We start from the raw sequence: 25,849 nt of genomic DNA, 5'->3' as shown, positions 1-25,849 counted from the left end.
GAAATCAGGATGCTAAAACAGTAAGAGAAATAGTTTAATAGTCTCATTAATATTTACTAGAATAAAATTAGACCCTAGATTAATCAAAATATCATAAATTATCGACTCCGGCAGCTCCCAATATTTGAGCAAACTTCAAAAAGGAAGTAATTTTCAAAATAACAGACCACATAATTATATCAGTATTATGGTCTACCATGTATAAAAAGAGAAATAAACTTACAATACAGTTCATATTTTAACAAGTTCAATTTTTAAAAATTCATGTAAACTTTTAATGTGCATAACTACATAAGTTTGTTTCTAAACAAAGTCATATAAACATGATCTCATAGCCAGTTTCAAAAGAATCTTTACAATAGCATAGGATAAGAAGTCCACAGAAGAATTGTAAAATATACCTGGAATTGCTGTTTATTACATAATCTTAATTGAATTAATACTGTATTATTCATACACAGAACTTGTTATAAACATACAGCATTCACTGAAATAACTGATTGTTTTAATCACATTCTTTGACCTGCCACAAAACATAAACCTTATGAAAAATAAAGCTCCATTAGGATAGTTGGCATGATTTAAAAGAGCTTTACCTATTAAATCATGCTGGACTTCAAAATAAAACAGGCATAATATAGTCCCTTCATATTTAATTCCAAGTTAAATGTTGCTACAGATACATAAATGACCTCAAATTCATCAGTTTGCATATTACAACAAAATATCTAAACACTAAACACTCACAGGATTCTCTATGATCTTCAACATGTTCCAACTTAAAGTCTATGTTTTCAAATTTTCCTGTTTTCATTTGAATTAAATCCTTTTGCTGTGTATACCTGTACTAATTTGTCTTTGTAATTTTCAACTAACAACTGGAATTTTCTTTCCTCCTCCTACTTCACACACTGTGACTGGCTACTACTAGAGGATCAGTCCCAGCTGAGATTAAAGGGAAATAATTAAACCTGAAAGGGAGAAAATAGGTGATCTTATAAGATGAAGACATGTACTTCATATTTTACCAAAATGTAAAATGCTGTAAGTAGGCCCCCTCAGTTATAATACATGTAATTTAACAATCATAAAATATTTGAAATGTAATAGTGAGTATTAGGCATTACTCAAAAAAATCATGTATTAAGGAGGCAGAATACAAATATAACTAGACTACTTTATAGCCCATATAACAATTATATGTAATACTTATGAATTTTTGCTCTTACTATTCAGGAGAAATAAAAAATGTCTAAAACTATTGTTATATGGAGGCATTACTTAAAATAGACGAGTCAGGCAGTAAAGCAGCACTTTTAGAAAAATCTCATTTTTAAAAAAGAATGTTTCTAAGCAGACCAGGAACAAATTTCAAAGAATACTTCAGCATTAGAAGTAAGGCTGTCACCAAAAAAAATATGAAAATGCTCCCTATTGCTTCACACTAGGAATTGTAAATTTTTGCGACACTGTTAACTTATTTTACACTGCAACTTCCAACCTTAAGTTGTTTAGCAAGGTATAATAACAAACTAAAAAGATATTATCTTCTATTACATGTCACATGTAATAGTACAACTAATTCTTCCTATTCCAAAATTAAATCTCAATCTTCCCTTCCTCCACTTACAAGAAAGGCAGAGGAGGAAGGAAGGAAGGAAGGAAGGAAGGGAGGAAGGGAGGGAGGGAGGGAAAGAAAATGTACCTTACACTTTAGATAGAAAACATAGCATGAACCTAATAAACCTAATTACAGATGAGTGTGGACATTCTCTACAGAATATCATCACACTGCAAACATTTCCACATTCTATGATCTATTTGAAGTCTAAAACCATACTCCAGGCTTCATATTCCTATTTATTTAATGATTATCATTAACCATTTCAAGATATGTCCTGTGTATATGCCCTGATTTTATAAAGTAGCTAAAAAATAATATAACCCTTTCAAGATGAGGGACAAAGCACATGCTGACCAAATGCTTCTCCCCAAAGAAGAGTGAAAGCATGTGTCTGTGTGTGTGATTCTAAATGTTGATCTCATTATACTCTACTTTTAATTAATCAACAATTTTCAATCTGTGCTATTCAAATTCTGTTATTATTTATCATAAATACAGCTTGCCAGAAATGATAGATGTGACTCATGAACTTAAGAAAATAGATCAGTAAACAAATTGAACTTCTTCATACACTCTTTGTAACTGACCACAGGAACTAAATGAACACAATTCGAGAACATGATATCCAAAGCAATAGATGCAGTCTGTGTCAATAACAGTTTCAAAATTTAATAGTGCCAAAGTTTTGTAACTTGCCTTTAAAACAAGAGAGCTAAATTCCAAAACCCTAAGAAACACAGATCACCCTTAAAAGCTAGAAACATCAACATGATTCCCACTTATAAATTATTTTATTACTAATTTTAATTATACATGAAGATTTGTTAAATACTTCCTGTACTTTTTTAAATGTTTTGAAATGTAAAAATTAAGAAATCAAGAAAAGATCATCGTCTGTGTGACCCTCCTAATAGTTCCTAAATTACAAGAAAAGCATGAAATATACATGATTACATTAATGTATATTTTAGTTTTTAAAGAAAAAATTAATCTATTTATTCAATTACATCCTGAAAGCTAATCACTGATAGTCTGACTTGTTTAAATCAGTCATGCTAAAGTTAAATTCAGTAAGATAGAAATGTTCCAGTTTGTTAAAAGAACACTGAAATATTTGATGGTTAAATAAACAGCAGGCGGTGGGATGGGGGCAGCTAACTCATCGAAGGCACTAAGATTTTATCAAACACACAAAATTAATCTTTATTGAATAGAACCATTCACAAATCAAAATTCACTGTACTTCAATACTTTCCAGCAGCGCTAATCAATTACAAACCTTTTCTAGTGCTTCAAAACTCATGTGCTTTCAATTTTACACACTGGTGGTCCTCAAGTACTGTATTGGAGCTGAGTTAAGACATTCTGTATCACAACTTTTTTTCTCAACGAATATTCATCTAGAGGGCTTTTTTCCCCCCTTCTAAAAAACTGCTCACATGAAAACTGTGGTAATATTTTTATACTGTACTTCTTTGTTGAAGCAAAAAGTTAGGGGTTACCTAAATACCTCAACTGCATACACACACACACACACACACGAAAAGGTGAGTGTTCATATTAAAAAATCCAATGGGACTGGATCATTTATTTTTGCATTTCCTATGATTAATGATGCACCCATGCATACTTGAAAACTGATGGGAAAATAGGCACCATCTCAAATTCCTTTCCAAAAACATACAAATACAACCTTTCAAAAATGCTGTTCTCACACGTGTTACAGGATAAAAAGATACGAAACTGCAAGTCAATAGTGAAATCATACAAAAGCTCATCAAAAACATTCAGACCACAAACACCATTACCTAACACAAATCTTTAGAGGTATTTTTATTAAAAGGGTTCACTGGAACGGTCTACTCCTACATGTCTCCCTAAAAATATTATATGTGTGGCCAGATAGACAAACTACCACCAATTCAACAGCAAAAAAAAAAAAAAAAAAAAAAACTCCTTCTTGCTAGTACTAAATTTATAATTGTGACAAACCGTAACTATTTTTTAACCATTTATCATGTCATGCTTATTATTAAATGGGTACTAAAACAAATGATAATTTAAGCATAGACTTTCTAATAAATTACCTTAATGCAGTTTTTCTCTCCTATGCCAAGAACTCTGTAGTTTGCTCTGAGAATAAAATCCCACCCAAAAATAGAGAATTGTCATTAAGCTCCCATATTAAGGATAACCTTATATTTTCCAAAGGTAAAATACTCTAAGGTATGTATAAATTCTTCATCAAATCTGAAATATTTAGTGTTTTGAGACAAATTTTTAGAAAAGGAAATATCATAGAGCAAAATTTTATACCTTAATACAATCTCTTGCAATTGAAAAAGATTGTAGGATTCACTGGTTATGTATTTTGATGAATGCGTTATAATTCAAAACTCTGCATTCTATTCAAAGGCAGTTTCCCTACCACAATTAACCACAAGCTTTTGTCAACTTAACAGCAAGTACACACACAACAAGCCATATATTCCCAAATAACTTTGAGACCTGTGTAACAACTGAGATTAAATATTGCCTTATTGCACTGTATAAAATATCTTCACTTTGTGTGCAATTCTCAGCCATTTCTTACTTCTAACACTTTTTATTAAGGTCCCGCGATTCAAAGCTTTGGGCAGCACTGAATGGATATAAGCAACACTTTGTCAAATGTTTTAGGGTTTTTGTTATTATTGCTGAACATGAACTCACTCAGAAGCATGCTTTTTCACAGATACCTTCTCCTACCAACAAATACAAAGTGTATCATCTAACAGGATGTAGGAAAAAACCTCCAAATAAGATGGGTTACAGAATTTAAAGTCACTTCCTGTAAATGTCCTATATTGTTAATATTAAAAAATATACCCAAGAGCCAAAAAAGCACAAAACCAAAAAGTACACCAAGTGTGAATTTTGCCTCTAATGAAAGGATAAACATGAGTTTGCCTTGGTTAAATGATTTTCATCTTTTAAGCCAGTGTCCCACAAAACATGGAATCCTTCACCATGCAGACATATTAAGTGAAATTTTCAATAATGTTTAGTATTTATTATCCTAATGTCAGAAAATTTGCCAAACTAACAGTTTTCTCAGGAAGGTGTGCATGTTTATTTTAGCAGCTAGTTTAAAGATTTTATCTTCACTATTTCTATCATTTCTCTTCAGAAATTATATAGTTACATTTGATGAGTGATATTTCTAACAAAGCCAAACATTCTATGCAGGACAAATGATTCTTATCTCTAAATCAAATCAATTAATTTTACTGTTTGTCAGATACACTGAATTTTATTTTGCATTAATAGCATCTAGAAAAACGCTAGCTAACTCACTATAATACTCATCAATAATGCTTTCAAAATATATGCTGGTATATGTATATTCCATTTTCAGAAAAATTGGAATGATGTGCGTATTCCATGGAAACTTACATGTATTTGGATATATTTTCATATAAAAACAAAGTATCTGTAACATACATTTAATTAATTTTAATTCTTGGCAGTTATCAAACTGGCTGAAAATCTTAATATACAGCACACAATTCTTTACATGAGTACAAATACACAACAATGACTATAAACCTTGATATGATGATTGCAAACCAGGAAAACACTGTAAATTACTTAAGCACCATTTGTAACTAGTCAACTATAACTATTTATTTGCATGTATATTAACAAAGAAAGATCAACCAATGAAACCAATAACAAAGACTAGACATTTACTAGAAAAGTCAAAACTGAAAGAATTAATACAATACTTGTAAATCCCAAAGATACTTCACAGCTATATTCTTGAATGATACCAACTAAGAACTGACATTATACAAATCATTACAATTTACAAGAATATGAACATAATCTAATAAACAGTACTTACAGATATTATCTGAAAGAACAAATCTGACATATAGCAAATCAGGCATGTTTTCTACATATTACTTAATTATTGTCCATGTAACTTGAGTAAACAATTAAAACACTGGATTTTTATCTTGCAGGCTTCAATTATTATAATTAATTTTATTCTTAAATCTCTGTATTGAACTACTGCCCTTAAAGACTTCAAGCTTCTGGGACAATCTAAGTTAACAGGTATCAAAAATTCTAGCAAATAATTAAAAATGTATTCTAAACAATTAGTTCAACGTGAATTCTGTTTGAAGTAGAAAACAAAAGAATCACATTTGTCCTATTTCATTACGCAATAACATGCCATATTGCTGCTTTAATATTTGAATCAAAAAGTATGTGCAAGACTATTAAGACACAGGATACAGACAGCTTTAAACTCATAATAATTGATTACAAATGCTTTTGTAAGCAAATCAATTTTTTAAATTTATTTTATAGGCAAATTGAATTCCTATTTTATAAACTTCTATTAAGAGTACAGATACCTGCAAAATAGTACAATATCAATTAAGGAAAACTTCTTCACATTGCTAATTCACATTATAGCATTCACTGTGTTTTCCTTGAAACTGACAACTGTAAATAAACATTTCACACTGTAAGATTCAAACATCCAAACCAAAAATATTAAGATGCTTTGACAAGCAGTCTACCAGCAAAATTCCATCAAGACAGTAGCATCCAAACAATAGGTGGTGATAACCAGCTCTAAAAGATAATTTGGTGAAATCAATTTACATCTTTGAAATTTGAAAAGCTTTAAGTAATTCAACTTTTGATATAATGTAAAAACAATTGCTCCTGCTCTTACAAATACATGGTTCAACACAAACAGTAAAGTCACTAAGAACATACTCCATAAAGTAAATGCTATTCACAAAGATGTTGTGATATGGTACAACTGTAAGGCAATACTAACATGAAAGTCAATGTAAGTCAAAGCTGGATCATTAATTCAATCTTCTTGTTACACAGAAACATGTTTTTTCACATTGTAGACTTCAATGTGCTCACAGAATTTGTCACATTTTCACACTGACACATATATACACACATACACTCTGTAAATAAGGAGGAAAACTTAACATTCTTAAAACGTTTCATCAATGATATACACTTTAAGTGTAATCACATATCATAAATATGGAAAACATATTTCCCTTATAACAAATATAAACACACTGCAGAACATTTTAGTATACTAACATGACATGGAGAATTACATAGTCCCAAGAACTCAGAAAGAAAATAGAGCTATATTACATTAGGCTTATTTTATTATTTCTGAATTTCTCAAGACACAATATTCTGAGTTTACCAAGACACAAATAAATCAAATGTATTTTGCTATTTTTTAAGAGTAAAATAATTTGGCTTAAATCGATACTTCATTTATTAAATGGCTAAATTTCTGCATATATGTCAAAGTTTCTACTGAGACATAGCTGCAGCATTTTCTTATCTAATTAAATCAAAGTATGTGCTCCAACAAATAACATATCAGTATTTTTCAGTTTATTTGCAAAGTGATTATATATTATATATTGAAAAATACGAACAGATTTTCTGCAATAAAACTACATCAGCACATATCACCAAATGTTCTACCTTTGTTCAACACCTTCTTTATTGAAATACATGGTTAATTTCCTATGTTTTCACCCAAAAACATTTGGTGAACTCAATGCTCTTTGAAGAAATAAACTTAGGAAAGTGCCCTTGCTCATTATTATAAACTGACAAGTTTTCAAAAAGCAGCCATGGATAGTGTGATCTGAAAATGTGCACACCCAAACATATGAAATAAACAAGAAAAATTAAAACTAATGTACAAAATTACCTACCAACAGTAACACGATAGGAAGCAAACCCCGAGTACAGGAGATCACAATGTGGCTTTTAAACATAAAAGCTCAAATTAAAGCTTTGCTTTTGAACTGCTCAAATGAACAGAGCAACATTCCAGCAACTAAAAAATTTTTTTCTGAACTGGCAAGACCAAAAATAATTACAACTAATTCCTATTTTTATGATTATAATAACATGTGACAGTTTCTTCAATCATAACCCTGCCATTTATTCTACATTTTTGGAAAAGGTTTGCTCATAACATTTTTCCTGTACATACCTCTTCCTTATCAATTACGGTGTATCTTCAGCATTCGAGGGAAAGTAAAAAAGCAGCTCCAAAACTTTAACTACATTTTAAAAACATAATCAAATCAGTATATTCAGGGATACTTTAAGAGTATTCACTTCAAGAAGGCTAGAAAACCTAATTTTTTTTTAAGTTGATGCATAGAAAGCAACTTTTAGTGAGTTTCTTTACTACGCCATAATGATCTGCTCCAGAAACTCAAGGGTACCTAAAACAACGGGCTACCTGTTCCAGCCACGCTTAGGAATGTGTCCAAATCATTTTTATTGATTTAACCTTTATAGGAATGCTGCATATCCTCAGAGCAAAACATTTTGAATGTATTTATAATACGATACACTTCTGAAAAGCCATGGAAAAGAAAGCTAAAAACAAATCTAGACACCCTTCCACCCAGGGTTGTTATGGGTTTATTTTTGTTTATTTTAAACACTATCAATAGAGCTAAATATTCAAAAATTATTTGTGAACACACAGCTTTGGCACTACTGTAAGCAGAAATAAAAATGTATTTTAGAGAAAAAAACATTTAAATAAAATCTAACTTAAGGAAATAAAACTCCTTTCCTGACAATGATGTCACACCTACAAATTTTAACAGATTCTAAATGTTCCTTTCTTACTCTAATTATACATTAATCCTGGAACACACACACATATCAAACTTAAAGAATTTAGTCCTTATTGAAAAAACCAAGCTGTACTCTAGTTTACATTCTGAAACTTTACAGAGAAAATTCTGTATAGCCTATCTCTCTAGCTTTCTGCAAGTGGTACTTCAGAGAAAACTTCAGCAACTAATACCTTCATTAGGTATATTTGCCAAATTATAATTCATAATACACAATATTATGCTTCCTACATATTATGGGTCATCACTCACTAACTTGAACTCTCACCTCTAAAAGTTGCACTTTCACTGCAGACTGTTCTCTTAAAAAATGGTAAACAATTTTTAAGCATTTCCAGATGTAGCACTCAAAAAAAATTTTACACACAAATTCCAAATTCTAAATTGATTTTTAAAAAGTAGAAAACATAGAAAAACTAGAGTAGCTGCTTGTTACTTCAAGAAGCACATAAAAGTATGTTTAAATTAAGAAACGGAGCAGGCATGATGGCTCATCTGGAGAAGCTCCAACCTACAAGTACCAGTTCCTGTCCCAGCTACTTCATTTCCCATCCAGCTCCCTGCTTATGGCCTGGGAAAGCAGCAAAGGATCGTCCAAAACCTTGGCACCCTGTACCCACATGGAAGACACAGAAGAAGCTCCTGGCTTCGGATTGGCTCAACTCCTGCCAATTGCAGCCATTCAGGGAGTGAACCAGTGGATGGAAGATAGGTCTCTCCTCCTCTGTGTCTCTGTAAATCTATCTTTCCAACAAAAATAAGTAAATCTTTTCTTAAATTAAATTTAGAGATGACAGCACTATATTGCAAATTAGGAAGCTTATGATACTTACAAGAGCACTGATATCAGGTAGCTGCCAATAGGTAAACTAACTGACAAACTTCTGTTTCTGACAAAATTCCACTCACTTAAAACATTCGAAGCTCTAACAATTAAGGCGCAAGATAAAAGCATAACACTCTCAACTCAAATAGTTAACAGCTTTTACCTTGCTAACAGAAACTTGGGATATATTATTTTCATCTTATCATTCTTAATAGAACATCTCAACATGCATGAGATTACACTAAATGATAATCAAAATGATGTATGTATAGCCTACACCTCAAGGCCAGACCTATGACAAGACAAGTCAGGGTGTAAAGTACAATTCAAAGAGATATTCACTCTTGTACAACCTTCAAAGTCACAGCCTCCCTTTATTTTGTACCCTACGTATTTTGTGTACCTCATGCTACTGCTGTTCTGAACACAAATATTATAAATCATTTCATGAGATATGTATTAATTAAGCAGGATAACACAAAAGGTAGCAATATGGAAATACAATAAAAATTACTCATTGTATCGCTCTGTCCTTCAAATAATTTTTTTTTTTTTTATGTATAAAGGTGGAAGATAGGCACTGGTTAGGACAACTGAGCCTAATCTTGGATTTAAGTAGCTTTGAGTTCAGCTCCCATTCCTGACTATAGGCTCCTGCTAATCAGATTCTGGAACGTGTCAACGCTTAAGTAATTGGATTCCTGTCACCCAAGTGGATAATATGGCTTAACTAATTTCTTAGCTCCCTAATTGCTCCTGGCCATTGTGGGCATGGGGGGAAGTGAACCAGCAGATGGGGATGTCTCTCACGTCTGAAATAAATCATTTTTAAAAGAATAAAAATCATGAGGAATGAGAACACTTACATTTTTAATAATCCGATTCATATTTTTTAAAAAGGATCAATTTGAAGTTAAGTCCTTACTGAATTAACTAATTTGTACTCTAATATGATCATTAAAATATATGATCACATTTAATTCAAACCTACAGAGTTCTGAGATGACGTAAATAGCTCTCAATTTTTCCTAAACGAGACTTGCATTTGCAATAAGTATCTTGCAAAATAAATTAAAAGAAATTATTATCTGGCCAGAATTTTTTTAGAAAAAGGACAAGCATGTTCCATTAGAAAGTTCGAAGAGCTATCCATGGAGGGATACACATGTAGTCCAATGGTATAGTAATCTGCTCTTCAGGGGATGGGGCTAGAAGAAAAAACAGCCTTGGGAATTATTATTAAACAAAGCTCCCCAGGCACATTAGGCAAGTTTGGAATCCAACAAAACATGCTAAAAATAAGCTAGAGATGCAAAATGTATTAATTACAAAATGTCTATCCACAAAACATTTGCAAAGTATGTTGAACAAGACATTATAGTTCCTTTCTGCCCATACTTCACTCAATGATTAGGTGATCAACAAGTAATACTAATAAGGAAAATAAAGAGACATAGGCAATTCAATAATATCAATAAGGTCAAAAAACTAATACTTAGTTCTATTAGGCTCAAAAAGTTATATAAATAAATAATGTAAATAAAGTAAATAATGAATCTATTTCAAAAGCAGTATGTTAAACATTAACATACACTGAAAAATCAATGCAACTAACAGTCATGATTGTTACAACTATACCCTCCTTACAATTATCCTTCATTTTTATGTTAGCTTTTCTTTGTTGAGTGATTACTCCACCAGTGTACTGTGCAAAACTCTATGCAAACATTATTTCCTTTAATTCTCCCAACTCTCTTCTGTGAGACAAGCAGAGCAATTAAAGATAAAGAAAAAGAGAATGGTAATAAAACTTGTCCAAGCACACATGAAAAGCGAAAACTGAACCCAAGTGTTTTAACTGATGCTATGTAACAGTATTATGCATGACTTAATGAAATGACTTTCTTGCCCTCATATACGAAAATGTTAATTACTCTAAGCTTTTGAACTGAAGACACACAGACACAAATACACACAGACACACACATACACACACACACACAGAGGGAGATCTTCTTTTTTATCTCCAAATGATCATTTTATTCATTTTAAGTAATACTGATCAAAGAGAGCAGAGAGATTATATATATATATATATATATATATATATATATATATATATATATATAAAATACACACACACACATGCACACACACGCACAGACATACATATACCAACAGGTAAGATTTAGGCCAGGTTTGATAAGAAAACAAAAGCTACAAGGATCAGTATACATTTAACCATAACAAACAATCTTGTTCAATATTGACACAAAACAATATATATTTCATCTGACATGAAAATCATATTTGGGATTTTAAAAATTAAATTCTTACACACTAAGAACTCCTTATTTATAAAATTAAAATAATAATGATTACAATCATGGGCTTTGGTATCAATCAGATCTAGATTCAAGTTCTAGTTCTGTATTTGTCAGTAGTTTTTCCTATAACAATGAGACCAGTCTTACTGTTCCACCCAAACAGGCCAGCATCCCCATATATATGCTGACCTACACAACCTCAATTTCTAATTATAATTTCTTAAATTCCAATATATTTGATAGTCCCAACACCCCATTGATAAATTTACCTTTTGGTCTACCAAAGATATAATTCACAATATTCTAGGAAGAAAATCTTCAACACATAATACTCCAATTCCATTCACAATCAGTTCCAACAAAGAGAAGGCAAACCATATTTGGGCAAAATATTGTACAGACATGGAAACAATAGCTGAATAAGGGATAGTTTCAGGCTTCAGTAATTGCAATATTATTATAAATTCCCAGATTCTGGTATGCTCTCTGGAAATGGAACAAAGCCAGGAAAAGATCTGGTTAGAAATAAATGGTGATAGGTCAAGACAGTTTATTGACTTCATTTTAAGCTCCAAATATATTGGCACTTATTTCATCACATGTCTTTAAAAAGATGTTAAGACATAGGGTTTCCTGTGAAATCCAGTCAATCAAAGCAACAAAACAAAGTTAAGAATGGCAGGATGATTCAGTAGTCACTGACTAGTCTAAAAGGTTGAAATTAAATCTGGAAAACATGAACAAGTTGAAGATATCACAGAAAAAAAAAACAGTTGCCAATCAAGGGAAGAAACAAAGAAACCACCAGAAGACTATGACTAGGGATCTTTCAATTAATTGAAGAAGCAAAGGGTATCAAAAATAAAACTGGAGCTGAGGACAGAATGGTGATGGTGCCAAAAAAATATGGGAAAAGGTTAAGGTAGAAAGAGTTACATCTTTGCTATTACTGAAGTTGTATTTAGAGCAAAATAAGGGGAAACTAAATTTTACAACACATCAACTGTTTTGTCTATCTATATTAGAGGAACCCAAAATCATTTTCTGTGATATTATAGAAGGAATATAAAACTTTGCTTCTTTACACTTGCCAATACTGTTCAACTAAGAAACATGAATACATATTACAATTTTTAAGATTTAGCTAATACTATACTTTGAACGCATGCAACAAATTTGATACAAGGAGCAATGTTTTTATTTCTCATGCTCAAGTTAGAAGAAACAGAGCTGAGTACTCCAATTAGAAACTCTTGCTAAGGGAAAAAACTATTCTCACAATTAATCACAGAGTGTCCTGGGAAAGGAACAGATATGGCAAGGGCTTGGGTATTAGCTCTAAATTCCAGTTACGCCATTTATTGTAAAATCTTGAATAAGCTATTCACATGTCCCAGGACTCAATCTTCTCATGTAAAAAATATTACCACCTACACTGAAAGTTCTACGAAAACTAAATAAAATGTAAATTGCCTACACCTGATCTGACAAACTCATTAGTTAGCAAATAAAATCAGCTTTCCAATCTTTAAATCCTGTGATGTCTAAACTAAATTACTCATACTGCAAACCACAGAGCAGTGAGATTTAAGACATGAAAGGCCATTAAAACTGCAGAATCTAAAACCCTGTCCTAGACCTTTCTTTATTTTAACAAGCTCTTCAGGAAAAACAGTTTGAGAAGTCCTGCTCAAAACTGCATTCAAAGAAAGGAATCTACAGCTAGTCTATACATTAGCAGCTCCCTGAAGTTGGCTAATACATCTCTCTACTTGAATTCTAATACTGAGTGAAGTATGTCTGATAGTTAATTTTAATTCCTAATTCTGAGAAACTCAAGAATTGAAAAAGAATGTAAACCTCTTTCAGAAAAAGTAACTTCAAAACCAAGGACTTACAAAATATCACTCAACCCCTCAGTTTATCTACAATGGCTGAAGGACAGAGTTTGATGTGTGTAACTCTCTTGTAAAACAATGTTTTCAAAAATTTGATATTATATAAATTAAGCTGTAAAATCATATTGATAGACATGTTTAGATTTCTCTATTTAGTCAGTGTCTCATCAAAACTTATGAAATACCTTGTTGAAGATTAAAAATGCCACATCTGTCCATGTTCCTGAGACAATTAACTAGTAGCTTCTACAACAGCATGAGACATCACCATCTGCTCAGAAAAATCATTTGGCTTCCAACACTCATTTTCCAGGTGCTCATAAATTCCGCCTTAACAATCCAGTCTAGAACTTCAGCAAGCAGTGGTCTCAAGCTGACAGGTATACAGACTTCCATTTTTCAACTAGCTCCTCTTCTTCGATGTACTGAGAAAAATATGTATTGAGAAAATATTTTACAGTCATCGATGCCTATTCTTTTTTTTTCCTCACATCACTACTGTTAAAATAAAACAACAAATGAACAAAATAAGTATAAATGAAAAATTATCAAGGAGTAATTCAAATTTATTGACATAAAAGGTAATAAGTAGAACAGAAAAAAATTTGTAAGATTCGGTGGTACATTAAGCTCAGTATAATAACTTAAATTTCCTTTAAGAGAAAAGCGTAACATTTGACTTTTTATAATTTCTTTTTTAGCTAGGAAATTCCTCATTAACTTGACTTAAATTATCCTTAAAAACACATTTATTCTTAAAAAAAAAAAAAAACATTTATTCTTGCTCTACCCTTAAAACAGCCTTACCCTCAGGTATAAATAACTTATTTTGTTGCCCATTCATGAACTGCTTTATTCTAGCTGTACCTTCTTTTCATTCCTTCCTGTCCTATGAGCCCTTAGATCCTAAATGTCTAGTATTGTCCATATCTGTTGATTTCTTTAAATATCACCTATAATAATAATGTAATTAAGCACTAAATTATCATGCATTTAAAACTATTAACAGCCCGCAAAAAAAAAATGCTTATCACACAGGAGCATGGGCTCACTGCAGCAGTTAAGCACTCACTCGGCAAGATGCCTGCATCCCATATCAGAACACCAGGGTTTGAGTCCCAAATCCACTCCTAATGCTAGCTTCCTGCTAACATCCATCCTGCGAGGCAGCAGGTGATGGCTTAAATCATTACGTCCCTGCCAGCTTATGGGAAACCAGACTGAATTCCTAGGTCTTGTACTTTTAGAGAATAAATCAGTAGACAAAATTCTCTTTATTTCTCCCCTCAAAAACATATAAATAAAACAGTAAAATGGGACCCGGCACAATAGTGTAGTGGTTAAGGTCCTTGCCTTGCATGCCCGGGATCCCATATGGGCACCGGTTCTAATCCCTGCAGCTCCACTTCCCATCCAGCTCCGTTAGTGGCCTGGGAAAGCAGTCCAGGATGGCCCAAAGCCTTGGCACCCTGCACTCACATAGGAGACCCGGAAGAAGCTCCAGGCTCCTGGCTTCAGATTGGCTCAGCTCCAGCCGTTGCAGCCACTTGGGGAGTGAATCATCGGACGGAAGATCTTCCTCTCTGTCTCTCCTCCTCTCTGTATATCTGACTTTGTAATAAAAATAAATAAATCTTTAAAAGTAAATAAATAAATAAACAAAACAGTAAAATGATTAAAATTATCACAAATTTACTCTATATATTCCTGTAGCTCAGTATCATCAATATTTCTTATTATACTCTGTCCATCAGCTAAAAAAAACCATGTTGATCACTGTATTATTTGTTTGAAAATTATATGCAGTTAAGTGTTACTGTTCTAAAGTATTATTTACCTTATAACCTACTTTTGAAAACACAAATATTATAGTATAAAAAATATATACTAATAGAGGTTTCAGTAATATTATTTCCAAAAACACTTCAGAATTCACACTGCATTTCAGTGATTTAAAGTCTGTAGAACTATCTGAACAGAACCAGTTTGAAATTCAAACTTAACTCACAAAACAGATAAAGCTGGAGCTGCTTTGACTAAAGAAAGAGCAACTGAAGAGAGAACTGAAAGTCCATGGTGAAACTCTTCTAGTTCCAGACAGCACTATTTAAAATCAGTTGAGATCAGACTTTCCATTATCCTCTTTTAAATAAATAATAAAAGAAATAATAAAAGTACTTGTATTGATTAGCACTATTTCCTTAGCACCAAATCAAAGATGTAAAATTCAGCAGAATATGACACCATATTTACAAGCAGATTATAATGAAGGGTACAATGAATCTTTAAAAATTCATGGAAAATCTATATTATGAAAAAAACATGCCTTTCAATGTTTTTGTACCAAAATAAAATTTATTTTAATCTCATTTATCCACAAAATTTATATTATTATTTTATCTGAGCAGCAGAAAGAGAGATCACAAACTTTCATCTGCCGATTTACTTCCCCTCCACCAACTGTCTGCCGCTGTCCTGGTCTTAGCATGAAAGCCAGGAACAAAATCTTATGGGCGGTATGAAAGCAAAGCCAGGAGCCATCATCGCTGCCTCTCAGGGTCTGCAGCAGTAAAAAGCTGGATTCAGGAGTGGAAGTGAGAATTGACGTCAGGCACTCCAATATGGAACACACACATCTTAACGGCTACACCAAACACCTGCTGCCCTACAAAATTCTTGGAGGCTCTCGGATGAGTTGATTATAGAATAAATTGTCCACAAAAGCTTTTGAGAAAGAAAATTCTATCAAGTCTCATCACCAAAAAATGTTCTGTTCATAAAACTGCTATGTGGTATTTCATTAACTGGTAATCGAGCTTCTCTGGAGACAGTATAGTATAGACTCATATGCTATCTTCATACACATTCTGCCCAATTTCAACAACATTACAGGAACTTTATTATGTACATCTCAGACATTTTTATCTATTGGATAATTTTGTCTCTAAACTCTTTTCAGGGTTCATCTTCATCTCCTTTTTCCTTGTATCCTATTCTGTTGTATTCAAAACAATTATGAAAGATTTCTCAAATCTTTTTGGAATCAACATAAATACAAATGCTACCAGTACTCAAACTGGCAGCATGAGTTTCCAATTCCTCTATGATACAAACCCTGAAAATCTTCAGAATACAATTTAGTAACCTCATCAGTCCCCAAAATCTAACAATCTTATCACTTGCACCTGTTCAATAGTGTTTCTCACTGCAATTCCTCTTATGTCGTCTATAATAACAGAACTTTTCACAGATGGACTATTTTACACAATGTCTATTATCAATCCACCTTAATCAGCATCAGTACACATGTTATCTTTTTTTTTTGAAAGGCAGATTTTCACAGAGAAAGATCTTCCATCCTCTGGTTCATGCCCTAAATGATCGCAATTGCCAGAGCAGAGCCAATCTGAAGCTGGAGTCAGGAGCTTCTTTCCAGGTCTCCCGCAGGGATGCAGAGGCTCAAAGATTTGAGCCATCCTCTACTACTTTCCCAGTCCACAAGCAAGGAGCTGGAAAGGAACCGGAGCAGCCAGGACACAAACTGGTGCCCACACGGGATGCTGGTGTCACAGCCGGAGGATTAACCTGCTATTCCATGGCGCTGACCCCTATCATTATCTTTTAAAATACCTTTTAGGATCTTTAGAGGTCATGAAAAACACTAGGCTCTTTGTTAGTCAAAGCTTGCCACATTCTGATATCAAATGACAGCTTTATCTTCTGTACTTTTTTTTAAAAGATTTATTTGAAAGGCCAACTTGGAGAAAGAGAGGGAGAGACAGAGACAAAGAGAAGCTTTCCATTGCCTAGTTCACTCATCAAAGAGCAAAGAACTGGACTGGTCAGGTTGAAATCAAAAGGCAGGAGCTTCATCCAGGTCTCCCACTTGGGCGAAAAGGCCCAAGCACTTGGGTCATCCTATGCTGCTGCTTTCCCAGACACATTAGCAGGGAGCTGGATTAGAAATGGAGTGGCCAGGCTGGTGTTGTGGCAAAGTGAGTTAAGCTACCACCCAAGATGCCAGCATACCATATGGACGTACTGGCTGCTCCACTTCCAATGCAGCTCCCTGCTAGTGCATCTGGGATCCTATATGGGCACTGGTTCTAACCCCGGTGGCCCTGCTTCCCATCCAGTTCCCTGATTGTGACCGGGGAAAGCAGTCCAAGACGGCCCAAAGCCTTGGGACCCTGCACCCACATGGGAGACCAGGAAGAGCTCCTGGTTCCTAACTTCAGATTGGCTCAGCTCTGGCCATTACGGCCTCTTGGGGAGTGAACCATCAGACAGAAGATCTTTCTCTTTGTCTCTCTTCCTCTGTATATCTGCCTTTCCAATAAAAATAAACAAAATCCTTTAAAACAATTGAGTTTCAGCCAATTAGCATATCTGTTAAAGAGTATTCAGAAAGACGTTAGTGTACAAACCTATTTAAACAGTATTACTTGCTCTTCATCCAGGTTTCAATTTCAATGAACTTCCTTTAAAAGACTACTCCCAAATTAAGTTTCCCCATTATACAATTCACACTGTTTTATAAACATGGACATGGAGCATAGCACATTGCATTTTTTAATAAAATACCAGAAATTATAAACAGAGGTTTACAATCTTTCCCCTTTTATCATTAAATTGTTTCTGCACACAATCAGTGGGATTCTGATTACAGAAGTTACTGTCTAATAAAACTGTGAATTTAAGTTTCAGTTATTCTTCTGGATCCAGTTGAAACAGCACCACCAACATTTTTAGTTATTTTCCACATAAAGTGTCAAAGCTCTAATCACAATAATTCTCTACATTTACATTCCTTGATCTTCCACTGGTAAATCTACTAAACTATGAATTAATTCTTTCTTGGTTTTTGGTATGTCTGTTTTCTTCAAATCACCAATTGCTCAAGTTATAATTAAATCAATCATTTATCAACGAGTCAGCAAGCTGCTACTAGATAATATTACAGAATCAGCTTTCAAAGTATGATCCAAGATCATTAGTATCACCTGATAATTAATTAAAAATGCAAATTATTGGATTCACTTAGATCTACCAGAAAGCTAAGGGATGAAACATAATTCTTAAGGTGACGCTAAGGCATCTTGAGGTCCAGGAACCACTGTATTAGAGGCTTATTATCAATAGTTTGTTTCACTGGCTTTGTTTATCATCAGTCTTCATATTTCAACAATATATTAACATTTCAGTATGAATTCCAAAATACAGCACAACTGTCAGTGATAAAGGAAGACAATCAAGCAATGATTGCTTAACATACTACTCTATCTGCTACATAATCAATTCCTTTTATCATTCTCTTTAATTGGAAATCAATTCCTTCTACATCTCCTCCTTTAAAAAGAGCCTTGTTTCAGAAATCTAACTTTAACTAAAATTACGTGGTGACTCTAACTTACAATTATTATTTTCAAAAGTTTATAAAACACAAGAGAAAAATAAAATTATCTGAGAAAAAAAAAACTCGGGAATTATCGCTGGGGCAGATGTTTGCGTAGAGGTTGGGATGCCTGCATTTCATGATTGTGTCTGTGACTTAGTCTGTGCCCTGCTTCCAATCCCAGCTTCTGATTTATGCATACCCTGAGACGCACGAGGCAGCAAATGATGGAAGAACTCTTCTCTTTCCCGTTCTCTCTGTAAATCTGCCTTTGCAATAAAAATAAACCTTAAAAAAAAGTAGCATTGCCATCATATATAAATGTATATATGACTAAGTCAAAGACCTCTTTTTAAAAAAAGTCACAAAATTTTGAACTGAAAGAACATAATTTCCAGGTCAACAGCAAGTTAAGCTGAAATGAAATGTCAACATCCCATTTCAAAATACTGTTCCAAGTCCTAACTGTTCCACTTACATTCCAGTTTCCTGTTAAAATGTGCTTGGGAAGCAGTAGATGATGTTTAGAATGCTTAAAAATATGCCATCCAGATGGCCAACCTGGACTGAGTTCCAGAACCCTAGCTTGGTGCTGGCTCATTCAGAGCTGTTGCAGCCGTCTTGCTCTCTCCCAACCTCCTGCTCCCTTAAGAATGGGACAGGGTTGGGAGGACGTATACAGTTTACTACAAAAATACTGCTTCTGTGAAATGAGGAACAATGATATTGATAATAATAATAGCACCACTAATAATAATAAAGTTCCCTGACATTGGGGATTTTGTTATTTTATTCACACATGTATTTCCAGAGCTTAGAACAGCTTCATGCACAAAGTAGGCATAAATAAAGTAGGAATACCTAAGCAAAAAGCATTCATATGAAATAATACTCTAAATCAAATATGGTCAGCCAGCAAGTGCTAGTAACAGATCTGTTAAAATCCACAATGAGATATTTATAAAGCATACATGGCAGAATGTAAACCAACAGCATCAGGTGATTCTAACTCAATTAAGCCCTAGTTCACCATTAGAAAACTCTTGACAAAAAAGCAGAGAATTGATCCACATTCTAGCTCAAAACACTTATATCGCAGAAGACAAAGATCCCAAACTGGCTATGAAACACTGCTGCAGAATACGCAATGAGCCGAAATAAGAGGAAGAAATAAGAGGGAAGAAGAGGGCATGTCATCGGCCGCTTCACAGGTCTGTGTGCATGGATTGGATTCTGGATTCCAGGTTTCTGCCAATGCAGATCTTTAGAAGTAGCAGATGATGGTTCAAGTGGTTGGGTCCTTGCCAAACTCGTGGAACTCGGGAGTGAGATCCTGGCTAACCTCACTCTACTTGAGCTATTACAGGCATCTGGGAGGTGAACCAGCAGATGGGAGATATATCTTTGTCTCTACTTGTCTGTCTCTCTCAAAATGAAAAAAGAAATTAAAATGGGGAAAAGAACAACTTCATACCAAAGAATTATTTGTAAAAAGTAATGTCTGACTACTGAAATCCCATAATTACATCACAGTGTCTTTTTTTTTAAAAGATTTACTTAATTTTTATTGGAAAGTCAGATATGCAGAGAGAAGAGACAGAGAAAAAGCACTTCCATCCACTGATTCAGTCCCCAAGTGGCAGCAATGGCTGCAGCAGAGCCAATCAGGGTCCCAAGGTCTTGGGCCATCTTCAACTGCTTTCCCAGGCCACAAGCAGGGAGCTGGATGGGAAGCAGGGCCTCTAGGACACGAACTGGCTCGCATATGGGATCCCGGCATGTACAAGGCGAGGACTTTAGCCTCTAGGCTACCATGCCAGGCCCATATCACAATGTCTTTTAAAGAAAGCTTTTTAATACATGAAAACAAAAAAGTTTAAGGTAAGTTCTTAAATTCTAATTAATGAATGTAAGACACTCCAGTAGTGTCTAAATTAATGAAGTCCTTACATATTGACAACAGCTGATTCATTAAAAAAAAATTGGTTTGTACTAATGAAAACATTTCTGGTAGTAAGTAACTACCCATCAATTAATAACGAGCTGAGTTTCCTAGTGTCATCTCAAATCTAAACAACTAAGTTACTGCAGTTTAGAAACAATAAATAATAAGAAGAACCTAAGTTACACCAATTTATTGCAAAGAAATACTGAGAAAGTATAGATGATCACCATTCAGAAAACTGGGTAATACACCCCTAAGGCCACAACTAACCAAATGCACATGCTATAGCAAAGTTCCTCACCTTTTCAGCATTTTGTTTTTCATGAGCAAATAAAAAGACTAAATAAATAATGTCTAAAGACTCAGATTGTCCATTTACACTATCTAATATTACCCATACACATATTCCTATTTCTATTTCAAAGATTTATTTTATTTTATGTATTTACTTATTTGGATGGCAGAGTTAGAGAGGGAGATTCAGAAACAATCTTCCCCCGGTGACTCAATTCCACAAATGGCCACAATAGCTGGTCTTGGCCAGCCAGGCCAATGCCAGGAGCCAGGATCCTCTTCCAGGTTTCCCACATGGGTGCAGGGTTCCAAGCACTTTGCACTTTCTTCCACTGATTTTCCAGGCCACAGAAAGGAGCTGGATCGGAAGTGAAGCAGCCAGGACTTGAGCAGGTACCCATGTGGGATGCAGGTCTTGCAGGCATCAGCTTAACCCATGACGCTACTATGCTGGCCCCACTTCACTATTTCTAAATGAAGGCATTTAGATGGCCCCAAAAGGGGGGGAAAAAAGCTGAAATTAATTCTACCTGGAATCCTACAATGCTTAACTAATTTGAAAGATATAGATTTGCAAAGAACACATACCCATTGTCTATATAAATCTGATTTGATCCACACACATAATAGCCTGATGGATGAAAATTGTTATTTGGATTTCATAAACAATAAAAGCTTCAAAGAAATATTTTAAAAAAGAACTAATGAGATCCATCCACATTTGTGTCACTCCACTAGGTCATCCTAGTGGGAGAGCAACTCTGAATCCCTAACAGCACATAAGAAAATAACTTGGGGGCTGGCACTGTCGGCTAAGCCTTGGCCTGCAAACACCAGGATCCCACACAGGCACTGGCTCGAATCCTGGCTGCTCCACTTTCAATCTAGCTCCCTGCTTGGGGCCTGGGAAAGCAGTCGAGGATGGGCAAAGCTGTTGATTCCCCTGCACCCCAGTGCAAGGGGAAGCCCCTGGTTCCTGGCTTCAGATCAGCCAGGCTCTAGCCATTGCAACTTCAGGAGCGAGCCAGCAGGTGAAAGATCTGTATCTCACTCCCTGTAACTCTGAGTAAAATAAATGGATCTTAAAAAAAAAAAAACAGGATGATCAAAATAAGACAGTAATTTGAATTTCTAATATGAAAACTCAGATATTACCAAATTCTTTTCACTACTTACATTTTTCAAGCTTTTCAGACTTTTAACCTCTTCTCAATTCCAGCTACCCCATGAGGCTGGCTTCTAAAACAATACTCTACTATGATTACAACTTTATATTTATAGAAGTCAACACCTGCTAGACACATACTAGGTACCAACTACTGCAAAACAAGAGAATTTAAACAATCTCTGTAATCAGAAAAGTTACAGTGGGAACGGAAAGACAAGCACTGTCAAATAAAAAAATGGAGACTGTTAGAACAGTAGTAGGAGGTACCACAGCAAACAAGCAGTTAAGACGAGAGAGCACCTAGAAGACATCCTGGAGAAGTCCAATCTAGCACATCTATCTTTTGATACAATTTCTATCTTTCACTCTCTTAATTATTACCACCTAATTTCTATTTGGTTAAAACTTGAAACATTTCTTCCTTCCCCATTTTTCTCAAGTTAAGTCCTTCCTACTTGCTATTCCATACTTCTGTACCCAACTTTAGTTCAATGATCAGAACCTCCAACACCTCTAATTTCCTTTTGGCAAATCAACCCAACTATATTTGTTTCCTAGTCTTGCGCTTATTAGTTCAGTACTGTTACAGAAAATTATACAGTCTTGCTAAATTAGTTGAATCCTGGGTAATCTGAGCCACACTAAGCATATTTTTAATCGAATTAAGTGTTCTCTAGCTCTACTGATGCCATTATAGATCTTTATCATCTCCACAAATTTCCAATGCTCACACTCCCTACACCCCTCCAGTTAGTGGCCTTACCTACTCCTTCTGTATAGCAGGGATAATTAGGCGAAGCTGAAAATAAACTTTGACTTGCTACCTAACAATTTTAGCCACTGAAAATAATAAAAATCTGAACTGAGAAATATGACCCTCAATTCCCAACACGATATTAATGCACCAGAAATTAAACAACCTTTTTTAGAAAAAGTGTGTAATTTTCATTGTTTGTTAACTCTTATGTTAGAAGCAAACCAAAGAAATCTGATTACAAGTAGTAGTACTCAAAACACTAGGAAAGTAAAAAATGCCTAGAGTCTGGCATTACAGGAAAAACAGCAGCTGCCAAGCAGAGAGAAAACCTAAAATTATGAAATGATATAGCAAAGAAAATTTATCACTTAAGCAAATCACACTTTCTCCCTCTACAGTGCCCAAAGACATAACCATTACCAAAGTGAAATGCACCACAGCACAACTGTAGTTAGTATTCTATGTATATATTTTTCATAAATTATCAGTATCATTATTATTATAATTTTTATGATAATGGCCAAAATAACTTAAATCATCTTCAGGTGCTTATAAAAAGAATGAATCAATATATTTATTTTCTATGAATTATGACAGAAATAGCCTTATATTTAATTTCAATAGTAAAAAATGCAGTTTTACATACCTACATAAAAGATTAAACTGGCTTTTTATTTCCAACCACATTCACCATTAAAAATAAGACAATAACTGAGCAACTTAAAATTAAGGGAACAGCTTGATTTTTACATAATGCAGTCACAGCACAATTTTACATTTAAACAAGAAAAATAAATATTAAAGAAAACTGAGAAGTTCTTCAGAGTCTCTAATCATACACTAGCTAACCAACCTACTCATTAGTCAGTTGTTTTTGCTGTTCTATCCAGTGTTCTTTCAAATAAACTTTCTAAATGTAAAATTACTTCATTAATCAATTTTAAAAAGTAATATGAATCATACAAACCAATGTCTGAAATCTGAGTATACAGTAAAGAGTATAAAAAGGAAAGGAAAAAAATGAAACTGCTTAAATTCATACTTAGAATTTGCTTTGGAGCTTGATGAAATGATTCTTAAAAATTCATCTGGTAAAATAAAAATAGGAAAATAGTCCAAAATATTTTCAAAAGAAAAGTTATGCAGATGGACTTGAACTATAATACCAAATATTAAAACATATTAAGAAGCTATAATAACTAAAATAAAGCAGTACTGGCAGAGAAATAGACAATTCAATGTAACAAAGCCAAAAGTAAAAAGTAATATTTTATAATCTCATAAAGGTAGCATTTTAATTCTGAGGAAAAAGGGTTTGGTGGTATGACCACTGACAAAACAATTTGAAATAAAACTGATTTAACTCTGAACTCTTCTGAGCATTATGAAAAAAAAGAGTAAATGTTAAATTCACAAAATAAAAACCTGAAATATAAGAAGTAAACATATATATGTATCAAAACTAACATTAAGACTTTCAAAGGTAAAAGCAGTCAGATATATGATTGAAGATACTACAAACACGAATGAAAACTCACATCATTTTTAAAAATCACTATAAACAAACCTTAAGAAAATGAAAAGACTGACAGGAAGAGGTAGAATGCCAAATACAAACAACAAAGGGTCAATGACTCTCCTCTGGTTAAATATTAGTCACAAAAAAAAAAAAAAAAAAATCCAAGAAACTTGATACAATTACAGTGGGACTCTGAAAACTACCACAAAAAAATACAGGGCCCGGCGGCGTAGCCTGGCAGCTAAAGTCCTCGCCTTGAAATCCCTGGGATCCCATGTGGGCACCGGTTCTAATCCCAGCAGCTCCACTTCCCATCCAGCTCTCTGCTTGTGGCCTGGGAAAGCAGTCCAGGACGGCCCAATGCATTGGGACACTATACCGGCGTGGGAGACCAGGAAGAGGTTCCTGGTTCCTGGCTTCGGATCGGCGCGCACAGGCCCGTTGCGGCTCACTTGGGGAGTGAATCATCGGATGGAAGATCCTCCTCTCTGTCTCTCCTCCTCTCTGTATATCTGACTTTGTAATAAAATAAATAAAATCTTTAAGAAAAAAAAAAAGAAGAAATACAAATGGCTAAAACATTTGCAAGATCAGCAGTTCAAAAAAAAAACCTGCAAAACAACAAAAAACTACTATTTCAACTATCAAAGTTGGAATAGTAATGGGAATGTAAGTAAACCAATACAAATTTCCTGAAGGAAAAAAATTAGAACATTGGTAACGAGATTTTAGGCTCAAAAATGCAAAGATTTTAAGGCAGTAATTATCAAAACCTTATTATAGCTTTTTAAAAAAGATTTACTTGGGCTTGGCAGCGTGGCCTGGTGGCTAAGGTCCTCACCTTGATCCCATATGGCCACTGGTTCTGGTCCCGGCAGCTCCACTTCCTCTCTGTCTCTCCTCCTCTCAGTGTGTCTGACTTTGTAATAAAAATAAAATAAAACTTTAAAAAAAAAAAAGATTTACTTATTTTCAGTGGGAAGGCAGAGTTACAGGCAGAGAAGGACAGAGATCTTCCACCAACTGGTTCAAACTCAATAAACTGCTGCAATGGCAACATCAAGGGTGGTCAGATGCCAGGAGTCAGGAGCCAGGAGCCGCCTCCAGGTCTCCCACATGGGTGCAGAGTCCCAAGACTTTGGACTGTCCTTGACTGCTTTCCCAGGCCACAAGCAGGGAGAAGAATGGGAAATGGAGCAGCTAGGCCTCCCACTGCCACCCATACGGGATGTTAATAGAGCAGAGGCTTAGTTTGCTAAGTCACCACATCAGTCCCTTATTACATCATTCTTAATAACAGTAGAAAACTGGAAATAACTGACTTAACAGAGAACTAATGACATAAAAGATACTGCTATAATGAAAAAATGAAGTCTATAAAGTTTT

General features: G+C 34.2%; 2 protein-coding genes across 6 annotated transcripts in view; one reads left to right on the top strand and one right to left on the bottom strand.

Moving 5' to 3' along the window:
• The window catches only part of RUNX2 (RUNX family transcription factor 2), a 316,951-nt gene that overhangs the window by 709 nt on the left and 290,393 nt on the right, over nt 1-25,849 (top strand). The gene's annotated exons all lie outside the window — the stretch shown is intronic.
• The window catches only part of SUPT3H (SPT3 homolog, SAGA and STAGA complex component), a 385,298-nt gene that overhangs the window by 340,188 nt on the left and 19,261 nt on the right, over nt 1-25,849 (bottom strand). The window lies entirely within an intron of this gene.

The sequence above is a fragment of the Ochotona princeps genome, chromosome 1 (assembly GCF_030435755.1).
Source record: "Ochotona princeps isolate mOchPri1 chromosome 1, mOchPri1.hap1, whole genome shotgun sequence".
In the NCBI taxonomy this organism is placed as follows: domain Eukaryota; kingdom Metazoa; phylum Chordata; class Mammalia; order Lagomorpha; family Ochotonidae; genus Ochotona; species Ochotona princeps.
This window is presented reverse-complemented; position numbering and strand designations above follow the sequence as displayed.